General features: G+C 38.3%; 1 protein-coding gene across 1 annotated transcript in view; it reads right to left on the reverse strand.

Moving 5' to 3' along the window:
• The window catches only part of LOC103092368 (uncharacterized), a 1,666,349-nt gene that overhangs the window by 1,277,680 nt on the left and 369,527 nt on the right, over positions 1 to 19,142 (reverse strand). The gene's annotated exons all lie outside the window — the stretch shown is intronic.

Here is a 19,142-nt window from a genome sequence, read left to right on the forward strand (position 1 = left end):
TTAATAAAATCAAAAGAAAATAAAAAACAGAATTAAATAATACTAGGATCTGGTTTTTAAAATATAAATACAATTAAATAGATGAAGCATTGGTTAATTTGATTAAAGATAGAAGAAAACATTATAACCAATAGCAAAAATGAAAAGGATGAATGAGTTAGCAATGAAGTTGAAATTAAGGAAATTTTGAGCACTTATTTTGAGCAATCATGTGCCAGCAAAATTGAAATGTAAGTAAAATAGATGAATACTTACAAAAAAGATTAATTGCTCAGATTAACAGAATTATAAATAGAATATTTAAACAACTCAATCTTAGAAAAAGACATTGAAGAAACCACAAATGAGTTCTCTATGAAAAAGTCCCCAGGATCAGATTGATATACCAGTGAATTACCACACTGAAGGAACAATGAATCTCAATGCTATTTAAACAATCTTAAAAATCTAGGCAATGAGGGCTATGGGGTGATCAGTAGATAGCAGGGCCTAGATTCAGGAGGACCAGGGTTCACATCTGGCCTCAGATACTTTGGATGTGTGACCACGGGCATGTCATTATCCCCCTTTTTCTAGCCTTTACTTCTCAACTTACTTTGAACCAATACTCAGAATTGATTCCAAGATGGAAGGGAAGAATTTTCAAAAATAGGTAAAGAAAGAATCCCACCAAATTCCTTTTGTGATCCAAATATATTTTTGATACCAAAGCCAGTGAAAGCAAAAACAGAAAAAGAATTGGAATACTTAAATAATCCTGTATTAGAAATAGAAATTGAACAAGGCATCACAAATGTCCCTAAGAAAAAATCCACAGGGCCTGATGGTTCTATAAGTGTGTTATATCAAACATACAACGAACAACTAATCCCAATATTATACAAAATATTTGATGTAATAAACAAACAGGGAGTTGTACCAAATTCCATTTATGACACAATTATGGTACTGATTCCAAAGCCAGGCACATCAAAAACAGAGAAAGAAAACTATAGACTAATCTCCTTCATGGACATAGATGCAAAGGTCTTAAATAGAATACTAGCAAAAAGACTCCAGCAACTGATCCTGAGGGTTATTCATTATGATCAGTTGGGATTCATACCAGATTAATATTAGGAAAATCATCCACATAATTGACCATATCAACAAGCAAACCAACAAAAATCACATGATTATCACAACAAATGCAGAAAAAGCCTTTGACTAAATACAACACTCATTCCAACTGAAAGCACTAGAAAGTATAGGAATAGAAGGGCCTTTCCTAAAAATAATAAACAGTATATATCTAAAACCATTAGCCAACATCATCTGCAATGGAGATAAACTAGATGTATTCCCAATAAGAGCACAAGTGAAATAAGGATGCCCATTATCACCTCTACTATTTAACATTGTACTAGAAACACTAGCAGTAGCAATTAGAGAAGAAAAAGACATTGAAGGCATTAAAATAGGCAATGAGGAGATCAAGCTATCTCTCTTTGCAGATGATATGATGGTATACTTAAAGTATCATAGAGAATCAATTAAAAGGCTAGTGGGAATAATCAACCATTTTACCCAAGTTACATGATACAAAATAAACCCACATATGTTATCAGCATTTCTATATATTTCCAATACATCTCAACAGCAAGAATAAGAAAGAGAAATTCCATTTAAAATCACCCTACACAATATAAAATATGTAGGAATCTATCTGCCAAAGCAAACACAAGAACTATATGAACACAACTACAAAACAATTTCCACAAAATTAAAACTAGATCTAAATAATTGGAAGAACATTAACTGCTCATGAGTAGGATGAGTTAACATAATAAAAATGACAATCCTACCCAAACTTATTTAGTGCCATACCCATGGAACTACCAAGAAAGTTGCTTATTGAAGTAGAAAAAACATCACAAAGTTCGTTTGGAAGAACCAAAGATCAAGGATATCCAGGGAAATAATGAAAAAAAATGTGGAGGAAGATGTCCTAGAAGTAGCAGATCTCAAACAATACTATAAATCAGGGGTCATCAAAGCAAAATGGTACTGGCTAAGAGACAGAAAGGAGAATCAGTGGAATAGACTTGGGGTAAGGGACCTCAGCAAGACTGTCTATGATAAACCCAAAGATCCCAGCTTTGAGGACCAAAATCCATTTTTTGACAAAAATGGCTGGGAAAATTGGAAGACAATATGGGAGTGATTGGGTGTGGATCAACATCTCAAACCATAAACCATGAAAATTCAGAATGGGTGAATGACATGAATGTTAAAAGAAGGAAAATATAAGTAAATTAGGTGAACACAAAATAGTATGTATATATCAGATCTTTGGGAAAGCAAAGATTTTAAGACAAAGCAAGAGTTAGAAAGAATCACAAATGGAAAGTAAATAATTTTTATTATATTATACTAAAAAGGTTTTGTGCCAACAAAACCAATGTAACCAAAATTAGAATGGAAGCAACAAATTGGGGGAATAAATCTTCATAACAAAATCCTCTGACAAAGATCTAATTACACAAATTTATAAAGAGCTAAATAAGTTGTACAAAAAAACCATGCCATTCTCCAATTGATCAATGGGCAAGGGACATGAATAGGCAATTTTCATATAAAAAATAAAAACTATTAATAAACACAGGAAAAAAAGTGTTCTAAATCTCTTATAATCAGAGAGATGCAAATCAAAACAACTCTGAGGTATCACCTCACACCTAGCAGATTGGCTAACATGCCAGCAAAGGAAAGTAATGAATGTTGCAGGGGATGTGGCAAAATTGGAACATTAATGCCCTGCTGGTGGTGTTGTGAATTGATCCAACTGTTCTGGAGGTCAATTTGGAAATATGCAGAAAGGACACTAAAAAACAGTCAGCCCTTTGATCCAGCCATAACACTGCTGGGTTTATACCCCAAAGAGATAATATGGAAAAAAAATTTTGTACAAGAATATTCATAGCTGCGCTCTTTGTGGTGGCAAAAAATTTGAAAATGAGGGGATGCCCTTCAATTGGGGAATGGCTGAAAAAATTGTGGTATATGTTGATGATGGAATACTATTGTGATCAAAGGAATAATACACTGGAGGAATTCAATGGGAACTGGAATGACCTCCAGGAATTGATGCAGAGTGAAAGGAGCAGAAGCAGGAGAACATTTTACACAGAGACTGATACACTGTGGTACAATCAAATGTAATAGACTTCTCCATTAGTTCCAAATGCAGTGATCCTGATCAACTCGGAGGGATCTATGAGGAAGAAAACTATCCATATTCGAAGGAAAAACTGTGGGAGCAGAAACACAGAAGAAAAAGAATTGTTTCATTACATTGATGGAAGGGGATATGATTGGGCATGTAGACTCTAAATGATCACCCTAGTGCAAACATCAACAATATGGGAATAGGTTCTGATTAAGAACACATATAAAACACAGTGAAATTGCATTTCAGCTACAGGAAGGGGTGGAGGAAGTAGAAAGAGGGAAAGGATATGATTCTTGTAACCAAGAAATAATGTTCTAAATTGACTATATAAAATTTAAAATATAACTCCATGAAATATTTCAGTAGCTATAAGACTTAAATCCTAAATATTTACATTCGCCACACTCAAGTTATGTTTTACTCCAGAACTGGCTACAAATCATGTTTGTAAATATTATGTAGAAAAATATAAAAACATGTTTGAATGGAAATAATTTCCATATGGTGCTATTTCTTTAAGTTAAATAAAGCAACTTTTTTTAAAAGATAAAAAAAAATAGACAAGAGGAGAGTTAATCCTATCTTTCACAAGAGACTGATGACTTAGCTATCCTGATCAATACATTGATCTAAGACATTTTCAAAGGATTTATGATGAAGAAATATACTCTCAACCTCCAGAGAAAGATCTGATGGTGTCTAAATGTTGTATAAACAATACTTCTTTCAATTTCTTTTTTCTTGGCTTTTGTGTTGTTGTTACAAAGTGGATAATATGTACATATGTTTTACATAATTTCATATGTACAAAGGACATCACATTTTTTGTCTTCACAAAGGGTCAGGACCAGGTAGGAGGGTGGGAATGCAAAATTTTAAAAAAACTATTATAAGTAAAAATATAAAGAATTTGGAGTTTGGAAGGAAGTTTGAGATTTCCATTCCATTGTGGTCCTGGGATAAATTGGCAAATAGAATCATCTACCTACAATCTTGCAAAAGGTTTAAGATACAGGGTCCTAATTTTTGTAGTTGCCTTTATTGAATAGTTGGAGGCATTGCCCAGAAGAACAAAAAAGGCAGAAAGTAATAAAAGCCCTTCTTAATGAGGTAATTCCTAAGATTGGATATCCCAGATCACATAATCAAAATGATAATGGTCCTGGCATCACATCACAGATTATTCTCATGATTGCTAATGCTTTGTGCTTAACCAACAACCTTCATTACACCTGGCATCCTCAGTACACAATCAACCCTGTTTGCTTCAGTTTTCTCATCAGTAAAATAAGCTGAAGAAGGGAATAACAAAACACTTCATAACTTTTGGTAAGAAACACCAAATAGGGTCATGAAGACACAGACATGTCCGAAATAACTGAACAACAATTTTTCCTTTTCTGAAAGGGAAATTTTGTGATTCTGAACAATACTGGCTGTCTCAGTCATTTTCTTCCTTTGGTTCCTCTAGTTTGGGACATACTCCTGGAAGGGGAGCAGGGACTGAGTCATTTTCCTGTATCTCAAGTCCATAGCCTAGGGACTTTTTGCTGAGAAAGTGGGTGAAAAATATTGTGGGATAGAGGTGAATGGCCAGTTGTGGTCCAGGTCAGTTAGATGAATGAATGAATGAATGAATGAATGAATGCATGCATGCATGCATGCATGTACCAGTGGACTGATAAGAATAGGATTAGTAATGTGGGAGATGGGGAAGGAGGGAGGAGGGCTTGGCATTCATCCAGTACTACATATCAGCCTTATCATTCAAATGAAGATAATGCTTGTGCTTTGGAACTGTATTTTAATTTAAAATCCAAGATTTTGATTTTTGTTCTAGAAAAGATCTTCAATAAGAAGCTTGCTAACTCCTAAATCCAGGGAATGAACTGTTGCAGAAAGATGCAAAAACATACATTATTACATCAAGAAGATCAAGAATGAACTTTGGATATGGTTGATTGAACTAAAATTTAATTGAACATTTATTGTAAATGTACACATTTATGACAAAAGGGACTGCCCCTAATTTGGCTTTCTGTCATTGTGCCTAGCAAAACATTGGTTTTGCTTTCTTTCTTTCTATTTCCTCCCTTACTACTCTAATTTCCTCTCAGAAAATTGAATATTGTATATATCTATAGTTAGAAGTGCATTTAGGACTACAAGATGATTATGTTAAATGATCAATGGGGAGACTAGTCACCCAGTGATCATCAGGGGGGATTGTGAATCTTAAAAATTCTCAGACCCTACTTCAGAACACTTGGTTAAGACCATTCCCCATTTTAAACAATGAAGGGACTTAGATCAGGAAGTGGGAACTCTACTTCACCCATAGTTAAGCATGCCTTAGGGGAAGATAAAGTTGTAAACTCCTTGCTGAACAATGAAAAGTACTTAACCCATACTTATAGTAAGGCAAAAACCCTTAAGCTGTGCCTATTTTTAGATCTAATTCAAAAAGGTGCTAAATACCTATAAAGGTCAGACAACTTGTAAACTTGCAAGGAGCAAAGAGGTGAGAACTTACTCAGGTGTGAATTACTCAAAGTTTAGTCTACTCAGGTGTGAATTAAGAATGGTCTGTCCTTTTTAAATCGTCTACAGTGATTAGTAGTTGTAAGAACATAGGGGAGGTGACATAGAAGAAAATTCGCTTTTAAAAGGAGCTCAGAAAGGGCTCTGGGGAAATTCAGCTGGAAGGAATCAGCTGGAGAGATTGAACTGGGAAAGGCTGAATGGTGGCTGAACTTGATTGAGCTAGCTGAAGCTGAACTGTTGTCTCTCTGAACACTAAAATCTTGCTTTGGACAGATCTTGTGGTGAGTTGATAAAAGACTGACTGATCTCTCTTAAGGTTAGCCTATGCTGGCCTAGCCTTTTTCTCATTATTTCCTTTCTCTCTCTCTCTCTCTCTCTCTCTCTCTCTCTCTCTCTCTCTCTCTCTCTCTCTCTCTCTCTCTCTCTCTCTCTCTCTCTCTCTCTCTCTCTCTCTCTCTCTCTCTCTCCCTTTCTTTAATTCCTCATTTTTATTAATTAAAATCTCTATAAAACCCAGCTGACTTGGGTATATTTCATATATGGGAATATTTCCCTGGCCACCACTTTATATTTGATTTAAATCAAGACACTGTACTGAAACCATATTTTCTGCGGTCACAATTTAAGCCAACCACTCTTTTAACTGTTACAGAACACAATGAGATGCTATATTGCTTAGTAGACTTTAAAATGCTGGGCATCTGGAAACTCTTGTAATTAGTATCATTTCATTTCTCTGTGCATAGAAGATTACTCAGTTTAGGTCAATTCCCTGGGGGTAAGGGATAAAGCTGATCTCAATAGGTGAGCCATTGAAGTGGGAATGACCAGGAGAACCAGAGGGGAAGCAGTTAGAAACCAACAGGGGAAGAGCCAAGATGGCAGCATAGCAGGAGCTTCTCTGAATCTCCTTCTAACCAATCATTACAAAGCATCTCAAGGGGGCAGCTGGGTAGCTCAGTGAATTGAGAGCCATGCCTAGAGACGGGAGGTCCTAAGTTCAAATCTGTCCTCAGACACTTCCAAGCTATGTGACCCTGGGCAAGTCACTTGACCCCCATTGCCTAGCCCTTACCACTCTTCTGCCTTGGAGCCAATACACAGTATTGACTCCAAGACGGAAGGTAAGGGTTAAAAAAAAAACAAAAAACAAAGCATCTCAAAAGGACAAAAATCAGAACCAGAGAAATAAAGGCACTCTCCCACTGGTCACAGTGTGAAAGGTAGGCAGTGAGTGAGGATTCCTATGCCATAAAGAAAAGAAACTGCTCAAATCAAAGCACTAGTTGACCACACTTTCCCCCACATCAAATACTGAACCACAGTTAATGCCAGGGCCAGGAGAATTTCCAAAGTCTCAGGGGAAGACTGAGAGCACCACAGAATACCCCTGAGGGCTGTGGCTGGCCTTGGCAGTGAGACTCAAAGCTAAATAACACAGTCCTTGCAGCAGGGGAAGCAAAGGGGCAGCCAAAAGGGTAGCCAAAGCAGAGTTGAGGATGATGAACTTAGTGCAAAACCCATGTTGCAGTTGAAAATACAAGAAGCAACAGCTGAGGAAGATAGCCTTAGGAAAAAATGCTTTGAAGCAGGAACTACACATAAAAAAAAAAAAAACAACAGAGATGTACCTGCCCTCATTCAATCCTCAGAAAGGGAACGAAAGATACTCACAAGGCAAAGCCCTTGAGACAGAAGCTAAGAAACCAATGACCACCAACATGCAAGAATACCAATCCTAAAGGGCCAAAAGGAGTTTACAAAAAAAAACCATCTTGACCCTGGAAAATTTTTATGGAGAAAAAGAGCAAATGTAGAATATCTGTCTTGTAAAGTGGGTAGAGGAAGTGCACATCATCCTCTTCCTCATTTCTTGCTCTGGGGCCCAGGGGTCTCACATTAAAAAAAATCCCTTAAATTCTGTTTTAGAATATATATTAAATATTGTTTCTAAAGCAGAATAGCATAAGGGCTTGGGATTTGGGGGTAAGTGGAATGCCCAGGGTAACAGAGATACAAAGTGACTAAGGACAGATTTGAAGCTAGGTCCTTCTGACTCCAGGCCTGTCCCCTCTATTCACTGAGCCCTTTCATCTTGTTGTGAGAAAAAGAGAAACCATTAAAAGGAGAAAGCTGTGGGAGAGACCTGAGAACTGGAGAATTACCACCATTCTCGGAAGGAAATGCTTCCTCAGTGTTCCAATTCCTGCATGATCCAGCAACTTTAGCACTAGATGACTGGCATGGAGAGGTGCCTTATTAGTCTATTTCAGACTTCTCCTAATTCATAAACTCTTCATGTGTTTCTGATTTCTCTTTATTGAGATTCCTTAGTAGCAGGAAAACTCACCAAAGGAAGACACCCACATCTCACATACAGTGCCAAAAACAAGGTGGTGAAGTATGGGTGAGAATATGACTCCTGGGAAACAAGTCCTCTTCTGCAAGTCTGACTTGGCCAGATTGGGCTGGATGGCACTTGCCACTCTGTGGCTCAGAATAGGGCAAGGCTTTCTCTCTAGGACTGGGAGGGAAGAATCCCAGGTGCCTTTCATAAGTTAGGTAAAGGAGGAACCTGGCCCTTGGAAGTCCATGCCTCCAAATTTGGAAAAGATACAGAAATGGAGATTGGAGAAGTCTTTCAGAACAAAGGGGCCACTAGGAGAACCCACTGGTGGCTAACTCTGTTGGTTCTTAAATTTATTTGCAGGGATTGGATACTAACGATTTGTACTTTGTAAGGACATGGTAGTTGTCCCTGAATAAGTATCAGATATGATTTGACTAAGGTCTCAATCAGAGCAATTGAGTTACTTGAGAAAGAAGGGATACTTAGAGAAGAGTTGTCTTTGGAGCTTCTTAAAATATAAGATTACTTCCCAGGCACCAGGGTTTCTTTCCCCCTCCCTCATCAAGCCTTATCACTGACATGCAACTACCTCAAAGTTAGTCCTTCAGCCATATACACTATTATTCTCCTACTCAGCTAGCCTATGGAGTGTTGGATCTTTCTCAGGAGTCTTTTTCCTACACTAGGTTATGTAATATTTTAATTTGAGAAATTGTTTGGAGCTGTAGTAGTAGTAGTAGTAGTAGTAGTAGTAGTAGTAGTAGTAATAGTAGTAGTAGTAGTAGTAGTAGTAGTAGTAGTAGTAGTAGTAGTAGTTGTTGTTGTTGTTGTTGTTGTTGTAGTAATAGTAGTAGTATTGGTAAAGAGAGGGGAAAATGGAAGAAAGGTCAATAGATATTAGTGTTAAAAGGAATTTCCCTCCAGATTATGTGTTTTTGTTTGATATCATCAATCACTGACCTGTAGGTCATTTATCATTGAGATTGACTGGTATTGAGAAACCCTCAGAGAAAGGAAGTTGAAACCAAGGAGAAGGGAAACTGATCCGACAGAAACTGCCCCCTTGTTAATCCAAGGAATTGCTCCTGCTCTTCTCTCTCTCTCTCTCTCTCTCTCTCTCTCTCTCTCTCTCTCTCTCTCTCTCTCTCTCTCTCTCTCTCTCTCTCTCTCTCTCTCTCTCTCTCTCTCTCTCTCTCTCTCTCTCTCTCTCTCTCTCTTCTCTCTCTCTCTCTCTCTCTCTCATTCTTTCCAGTTTGACATATACTATCATTTTGTTCAGTCTCTTTACATTTAACTCTTCCTAAACTATTCTTAAGTAAGTTATTATAGTTTATTTAGATTGGCTAAAATACACCAAGATGTTGACCAGAACCAGTAATCAAGACTGATCAAAGCTACAACCGCACTGCAGAAAACTTTGGATTGGTGAGAAATGGTTAAGTATTGGGGGAGGGAAGCAAGCTGAACTTTTGCTTTTTTCCCCAAATAGAGCCAGGTTTGGGGATTAAGCTCTAATTAATGATTAAATTACAGCTAGGAAATATTGTGGATGGAGTCTGGAGTCAAAAAACTCATCTTTCTGAGTTCAAATCTGGTCTCAGACACTCAATAGATGTGTGACCCTGGGAAAGTCACTTCACCATCTTTGCCTCAGTTTTCTCATCTGTAAAATGAGCTAGACAAGGAGTGCAAACCCCTCCAGCATCTCTGCTAAGAAATGGAGTCAGGAAGAGTTGTACATGACTCTATAATTACTTGTTAACAATTTCTCCTCACACATAAGGGTTTTGCTTTCCATCATCATTTGCCTCTATGATTCTAGTTCAGCCCTCTGTGGCCACACAGAACACTTCTAAATCCTCTTCCACGTAAGAGTCCAGAATATTGCTATCAGGCCTCTCCCCAAAGCTTTCTATTCCTTTTTCTAATATGTAGTTCCTCAATTGATCTTCAGAGACTCCCAAACCCTCAGCAATCTGGCTGAACACTCCCCAGTTCACTGTTGCCCCTTGTAAAATGTGTCATCTAGAACCAAATACAATAGTAAAAGTGCCATCTGATAGTACAGAAGGGCAGCTATCTCCTTATTCTTGGAAATGGACATGCTTCTCTTAAGACGGCATTAGTGGTTGGGGTAGTTGTGTAGCTCAGTGGATTGAGAGCCAGGCCTAGAGATCAGAGGTTCTGGGATCAAATCTGACCTCAAATAATTCCTAGCTATATGACCCTGGGCCACTCACTTAACTTCCATTGCATAGTATTGATCCTACGTCTGATAGGTAAGGGTTAAAATAAAGTTTGCATTATGTTTTTTCAACTACTCTATTACCTTTCCTACAGATAATAACTTTGTGGTTCTCTCAATCATCCCCAAGATCTCTTTATGAAATCTAACTTGGCATTAATGATCTGTATCCAATTTCCCCTTTTTTTAAATCAACCATGCCCCATTAATTTAACTTTTTTCTATGACATGTATACTAGTAACTGCCCCATCGAGGTCGATTTTTTTTTGTGATTTTGACATTTTGTATTCCAGGATAGGACCTGATATCAATTCCCAATAATATTCATATTATCACATTCCACCTACTGTACCAGCTTCCTGAACTACTTCTACATCCTATCTGTTTTTACCATCCCTATCATGCCAATTTTTTCTTTCTCTATATTTTCCTTCCAGGTCCAAAATTATGCTTTCTGCTTGTCTACAGAATTACTAGAACATTAATGGTCACCATTTACTAAGGTCTTTAAAGATATTATTTCATTTGAGCCAAGTCACTCATAGGAACATTGAACGGAATGAGTTCAAGAACAGAAACTTCAGAAGATTTGTCTGAACTGATGCAGAATGAAGTGAGTAGAACAAGAAGGTAATTTATACAATAACGATAGTGTTGTGAAGTCAAAGAACTTTGAAAAACTTGGGACCTCTGATCAATGCAGTGGCTGACAAGGACTGCAGAAGACCCATGATAATAAGTTACTCACTTCCTACAAAAAGCTACAGACTTGCTATGAAATCAGCTGCCTCAATTCAGAAATAGGATGGACTCAGGCTGTAAGTTGCACCAGATATTTATTGAGATTGAGAATTACTTTACCTTGATATGTCCACATGAGTATTTTAATCTTGAAAGAATTACTAATATATTAATATTGCAACCTATGTGCTCAGGTATCATATTCATAGATATATTAGTTCTTGATCATTGTATTTAATAGGTACTCTATTAATTTTGACTACTCTTCAAATGTACATCCCAAAGGTCAGAAGAATTCCTGGGTAGGCTGCCACATTGTCCTAGTTCCCACCTTGCCAGACCAGATTCCATACAAGGTCATATGCTAAGTTAATCTACTCCTCTTTGATCTTGTAGTTGTCAGGTGAGCCGATATTAAGTCTTATGCCATGTCACATGAACATTAGCTACCTCCCATTCCCCATTGTTTGATCCTCCAGTAAAAGATTGAGGAAATATGTAGTTCACTCTCTCTCTCTCTCTCTCTTTCCCATCATCAGAGGAGCACACAGGCTGGATCCCAAGCTCTTTAATTCCTGGCTCTGAGTCTTTCTTCCTTTATTATATTCCCTCTTTCTCTATATCCCCTTTACCCATTTTTCCTCAGTTTCTAACTCTCCTTTTCAGGTGTCCAACTAAGAATATATTAATTTGTGGCTATAGGCAGACACAACCCATACATGTCCCAAACATATTCTTTTTCATTAGTGGTAGAAGGTAGAAGGGGAACAGAAAATAGATTGTGATTAATTGGAAAAAGTAAATTAAGAAAAAGTTCCTTTCAAACACAGGTGTCAAATACATAGACTGCAACATTGCCAGGTGCTGCCTGAACCAGGTCAAAAGGTAATTGGGAAGTAGTTGTAGCAGTCCACCCCTAGCTATGGGCAAGGGGAACAGTCGGTATGTACAGATTGCCTTAGAAGAGAGCATGCTCAGTCTTGAGCATGCCAAGTATTGCATATGGCTGGGAAAGCCTCTGACCCTTGACCCCAGCTTCCCCCAGGTTAAGCGGGAACACAGGTTTCTTTGTGCTCACCTGGTTAAGAGAAACCACACCCATACCTTGTCATTAACCAATGATCATCATCCCTGTGTACTGTGTATATTTGCATATCAAAGATTATATATAGCCCAGCAAGCTCTGCCTCTCTCTCTCTCTTTCAGGCTAGCTGATGGCTGTCCTGGCAGGACTTGGCCTCTGGCCAAGCTCCATCTTTAAATCATCTCTATCTCTCTTTCATCTCTCTGACCTGTGTGGGATTAAATGTGGATCTCTGGACTGGTAAAAGCCTTTGGAAGGGTCCTTTGATCAGAGCTTAGCTGTGGCTCATGGCCACCTCATATCTCTAATTTGACTCCATCATCCCCCTTGTGGTATCTAAAACTTCTATCCTATCTCTATCTTCCTACCTTAAAGCTTCTCTCCCCTCTGAGGAAGCTTTAATAGTTAACCAAAAAAAAAAGATACACAGATAATTATATGCTAAATTAAAATGTGTGCTTTAAGCATCCTTATGTACAGATTTAGCCCAATAAAAAGTCATCCCTCCTGTAAAGTATATGCTGTTGGTATCTGACTTTCCAGAGGTCACTTCCACACATCAAAATTCTATTTCTCCCCCTGCTCTCCATTCAGAATATACCCAGAGTCAGGGACAGGAAGCTGGGATACCCCTAAGAATTATAACAATAAAGCTGCATGAAATAAAAGGAAACTAAGGCCAGAGATGATCTCTCTATGGTCCTGCTGCCATTAGTGTGATTATGGGAATGGAGGGTCTGTCATCTGTACATAGGAAAGTCAGACCAGTGAATTAATTGGGCAGCAGGAATTCTACAGTGGAAACAGTTACTGGAGGCTAAAGTCAATAGATCAGAATCAGGTTAAATAACTGACATGCTTCCATGTGGCATTTTATGCTACAAAAAGGAAAAATATAGAAGCAATGGTGAATCCCTATGTGTGAAAGCAGACAAAGTTTACATTCTCCTTTCCATCTCCAGAATTTCCCTGCCAAAGAGGACCAAGACCAGCCCCATTGCATGACCAGAGCTTATACTCCAACCAAGACTAGAAATATTCTTTGGGGACTTCCGGTTAAGATGGCAGCTTAGAGAAAGCTAAAGCTCAGATCTCCTGAAAACCCTTCCCGACAGATCTCAAATGATCAGCTCCTAAGGCGCCGAAATTCAAAACGATCAACAGCACAGACCCTGGGAACCCTCCTCCTGGACCTGGACCCGGTTCAAAAGGTACGGCTCCCCTTAAAAGCCAGAACCCGAGATCCCTTGGACCTCAGGGGTAGGAGCACAGAGTCCAAGGCTCCCGGAAGCCTCAGCCTGGCCGGGCTCTGAGAGCAGAACCCTCAGGGCCTTCTAGAGTCCCAGTGAAAGTTACTGCCTGGGGCTTCCGCTGCAGAGAGCTGGTCGAAACAACAGCAACCCTCAGGGCGGGCAAGACAGCCTCACTGGCTGGATCCTGCTATCCAAGTCTCAGTGAAAGTCCTTGCCCGGAGCTTGGGAAAGCTGCAGCCCATCCCCCCGCTGGCCGACGAAACAGCCTCACAGCCAGCGATTCTGAAGGCAACTTCCGGAAAGCGAGCCAGGGGGAGAGTGTGGCCTCGTGGTCCGACCCTTCCATTCCAGTTCCAGTGAGGCATATTCAGTTTAACCCAGGGAAAGCTCATAGAACTATCTGCCCAGGACTAAAGCCTCTGAACACCAGAAAGAGACAAGAAAAACTAATCCTCCACATTCAGAAATGGCAAACTCCACAGAACCACAGAAGCCCCAAAATACCAAGAAAAATAAGAAGAAAGGGGCGACTTTGGACACATTCTATGGAGCCAAAATACAAAATACAGAGCAGACAGAAGATAATATAAAAGAAAATCCTCCAAAACCTTCCAAAGGAAATGGAAACTCTCCACAAACCTATGAAGAATTTGAATCAGAAATGACCAAAAAGATGGAAGCCTTCTGGGAGGAAAAGTTGGAAATAATGCAAAAGAAATTCACGCATCTACAAAACCAGTTTGACCAAACTGTAAAAGAAAACCAGGCTTTAAAGGCCAGAATCAGGCAGCTGGAAGACAACGATCGTGTAAAAGAGCAAGAATCAATAAAGCAAAGCCAAAGTACCAAGAAATTAGAAGAGAACATAAAATATCTCACCGACAAGGTGATAGATCTGGAAAATAGGGGGAGAAGGGATAATTTAAGAATAATTGGACTCCCAGATAAGCCAGAAATAAACACCAAACTGGACATGGTGATACAAGATATAATCAAAGAAAATTGCCCAGAGATTCTAGAACAAGGGGGCAATACAGCCACTGACAGAGCTCACAGAACACCTTCTACACTAAACCCCCAAAAGACAACTCCCAGGAATGTAATTGCCAAATTCCAAAGCTATCAAACAAAAGAAAAAATCCTACAGGAAGCCAGAAAAAGACAATTTAGATATAAAGGAATGCCAATCAGGGTCACCCAAGACCTTGCAAGTTCTACTCTGAATGATCGTAAGGCATGGAACATGATCTTCAGAAAGGCAAGAGAGCTGGGTCTCCAACCAAGAATCAGCTACCCAGTAAAACTGACTATATACTTCCAAGGGAATGTATGGGCATTCAACAAATTAGAAGACTTCCAACTTTTTGCAAAGAAAAGACCAGAGCTCTGTGGAAAGTTTGATACCGAAAATCAAAGAGCAAGGAATACCTGAAAAGGTAAATATTAAGGAAAGGGGAAAATGTTATCTTCTTCTTTTACTCAAACTCTCTTCTATAAGGACTACATTTTTATCAACCTATGTATACTAACATGTGGGGAAAATGTAATGTATAAATAGGGGGTAAAGAAAGACCAAATAGAATAATCATTCTCACACAAAGATTCACATGGGAAGGGGAGGGGAAGAAAACTCCTATAAGAAGGAGAGGAAGAGAGGGGGGGGGGGTTACTTAAACCTCAATCTCAGGGAAATCAGCTCTGAGAGGGAAAAACATCCAGATCCATTGGGATCTTGAATTCTATCTTACCCAACAAGGGTAAGGAGAAGGGAAAACCAAGGGGGGGAGGGGGAGAGGGAGAACAAAAAGGGAGGGAAAGAGAGGGGGGAGGGGGAGGGAACAAAAAGGGAGGGACTAGAAAGGGAAATATCAAGGGAGGGAACAAGGGGGACTGTTTCAATGTAAATCACTGGACTAAAAGGTAGAGCCGAAGAAGAAAAGGTTAGAATTAGGGAAGGCAATCAAAATGCCAGGGAGTCCACAAATGACAATCATAACTTTGAACGTGAATGGGATGAACTCACCCATAAAACGTAGACGAATAGCAGAATGGATTACAATCCAAAACCCTATCATATGTTGTCTTCAAGAAACACACATGAGGCGGGTTGACACCCACAAGGTCAGAATTAAAGGATGGAGTAAGACCTTCTGGGCTTCAACTGATAGAAAGAAAGCAGGAGTGGTAATCATGATATCTGATAAAGCCAATGCAAAAATAGACCTGATCAAAAGGGATAGGGAAGGTATTTATATTTTGTTAAAAGGGACTATAGACAATGAGGAAATATCATTAATCAATATGTATGCACCAAATAATATAGCACCCAAATTTCTAATGGAGAAACTAGGAGAATTGAAGGAAGAAATAGACAATAAAACCATACTAGTGGGAGACTTAAACCAACCATTATCAAATTTAGATAAATCAAATCAAAAAATAAATAAGAAAGAGGTAAAAGAAGTGAATGAAATCTTAGAAAAATTAGAATTAATAGACATATGGAGAAAAATAAATAGGGATAAAAATGAATACACCTTCTTCTCAGCACCACATGGCACATTCACAAAAATTGACCATACATTAGGTCACAGAAACATAGCACACAAATGCAGAAAAGCAGAAATAATGAATGCAGCCTTCTCAGATCACAAGGCAATAAAAATAATGATTAGTAATGGTACATGGAAAACCAAATCTAAAACCAATTGGAAATTAAACAATATGATACTCCAAAACCGTTTAGTTAAAGAAGAAATCATAGAAACAATTAATAATTTCATCGAGGAAAATGACAATGGCGAAACATCTTTTCAAACCTTTTGGGATGCAGCCAAAGCGGTAATCAGAGGTAAATTCATATCCCTGAATGCTTATATTAACAAACAAGGGAGAGCAGAGATCAATCAATTGGAAATGCAAATGAAAAAACTGGAAAGCGATCAAATTAAAAACCCCCAGCAGAAAACCAACTTAGAAATCCTAAAAATTAAGGGAGAAATTAATAAAATCGAAAGTGATAGAACTATTGATTTAATAAATGAGACAAGAAGCTGGTACTTTGAAAAAACAAACAAAATAGACAAGGTACTGGTCAATCTAGTTAAAAAAAGGAAGGAAGAAAAGCAAATTCACAGCATTAAAGATGAAAAGGGGTACAGCACCTCCAATGAGGAGGAAATTAAGGCAATCATTAGAAATTACTTTGCCCAATTATATGGCAATAAATACACCAATTTAGGAGAAATGGATGAATATATACAAAAATACAAACTGCCTAGACTAACAGAAGAGGAAATAGAATTCCTAAATAATCCCATATCAGAAATTGAAATCCAACAAGCCATCAAAGAACTTCCTAAGAAAAAGTCCCCAGGGCCTGATGGATTCACCTGTGAATTCTATCAAACATTCAGAGAACAGTTAATCCCAATACTATACAAACTATTTGACATAATAAGCAAAGAGGGAGTTCTACCAAACTCCTTTTACGACACAAACATGGTACTGAGTCCAAAACCAGGCAGGTCAAAAACAGAGAAAGAAAACTATAGGCCAATCTCCCTAATGAATATAGATGCAAAAATCTTAAATAGGATACTAGCAAAAAGACTCCAGCAAGTGATCAGAAGGATCATTCACCATGATCAAGTAGGATTCATACCAGGGATGCAGGGCTGGTTCAACATTAGGAAAACCATCCACATAATTGACCACATCAACAAACAAACTAGCAAGAATCACATGATTATTTCAATAGATGCAGAAAAAGCCTTTGATAAAATACAACACCCATTCCTATTAAAAACACTAGAAAGCATAGGAATAGAAGGGTCATTCCTAAAAATAATAAACAGTATATATCTAAAACCAACAGCTAATATCATCTGCAATGGGGATAAACTAGATGCATTCCCAATAAGATCTGGAGTGAAACAAGGATGCCCATTATCACCTCTACTATTTGACATTGTACTAGAAACACTAGCAGTAGCAATTAGAGAAGATAAAGGAATTGAAGGCATCAAAATAGGCAAGGAGGAGACCAAGTTATCACTCTTTGCGGATGACATGATGGTCTACTTAAAGAATCCTAGAGATTCAACCAAAAAGCTAATTGAAATAATCAACAACGTTAGCAAAGTTGCAGGATACAAAATAAACCCACATAAATCATCAGCTTTTCTATATATCTCCAACACAGCTCAGCAGCAAGAACTAGAAAGAGAAATCCCATTCAAAATCACCTTAGACAAAATAAAATACCTAGGAATCTACCTCCCAAGACAAACACAGGAACTATATGAACACAACTACAAAACACTCGCCACACAACTAAAACTAGACTTGAACAAATGGAAAAACATTAACTGCTCATGGATAGGACGAGCCAATATAATAAAAATGACCATCCTACCCAAACTTATTCATCTATTTAGTGCCATACCCATTGAACTACCAAAATACTTCTTCACTGATTTAGAAAAAAACATAACAAAGTTCATTTGGAAGAACAAAAGATCAAGGATATCCAGGGAAATAATGAAAAAAAACACATATGATGGGGGCCTTGCAGTCCCTGACCTCAAACTATATTACAAAGCAGCAGTCATCAAAACAATTTGGTACTGGCTAAGAAACAGAAAGGAAGATCAGTGGAATAGACTGGGGGAAAGCGACCTCAGCAAGACAGTATACAATAAACCCAAAGATCCCAGCTTTTGGGACAAAAATCCACTATTCGATAAAAACTGCTGGGAAAATTGGAAGACAGTGTGGGAGAGACTAGGAATAGATCAACACCTCACACCCTACACCAAGATAAATTCAAAATGGGTGAGTGACTTAAACATAAAGAAGGAAACCATAAATAAATTGGGTAAACACAGAATAGTATACATGTCAGACCTTTGGGAGGGGAAAGGCTTTAAAACCAAGCAAGATATAGAAAGAATCACAAAATGTAAAATAAATAATTTTGACTACATCAAACTAAAAAGCTTTTGTACAAACAAAACCAATATAACTAAAATCAGAAGGGAAACAACAAATTGGGAAAAAATCTTCATAGAAACCTCTGACAAAGGTTTAATTACTCATATTTATAAAGAGCTAAATCAGTTGTACACAAAATCAAGCCATTCTCCAATTGATAAATGGGCAAGGGAAATGGATAGGCAGTTCTCAGATAAAGAAATCAAAACTATTAACAAGCACATGAAGAAGTGTTCTACATCTCTTATAATCAGAGAGATGCAAATCAAAACAACTCTGAGGTATCACCTCACACCTAGCAGATTGGCTAACATAACAGCAAAGGAAAGTAATGAATGCTGGAGGGGATGTGGCAAAATAGGGACATTAATTCATTGCTGGTGGAGCTGTGAACTGATCCAACCATTCTGGAGGGCAATTTGGAACTATGCCCAAAGGGTGCTAAGAGAATATCTACCCTTTGACCCAGCCATAGCACTGCTGGGTCTGTACCCCAAAGAGATAATGGACACAAAGACTTGTACAAAAATATTCATAGCTGCGCTCTTTGTGGTGGCCCAAAACTGGAAAATGAGGGGATGCCCATCAATTGGGGAATGGCTGAACAAACTGTGGTATATGTTGGTGATGGAGTACTATTGTGCTAAAAGGAATAATAAAGTGGAGAAATTCCATGGAGACTGGAACAACCTCCAGGAAATGATGCAGAGCGAGAGGA

The sequence above is a fragment of the Monodelphis domestica genome, chromosome 4 (assembly GCF_027887165.1).
Source record: "Monodelphis domestica isolate mMonDom1 chromosome 4, mMonDom1.pri, whole genome shotgun sequence".
In the NCBI taxonomy this organism is placed as follows: Eukaryota; Metazoa; Chordata; class Mammalia; order Didelphimorphia; family Didelphidae; genus Monodelphis; species Monodelphis domestica.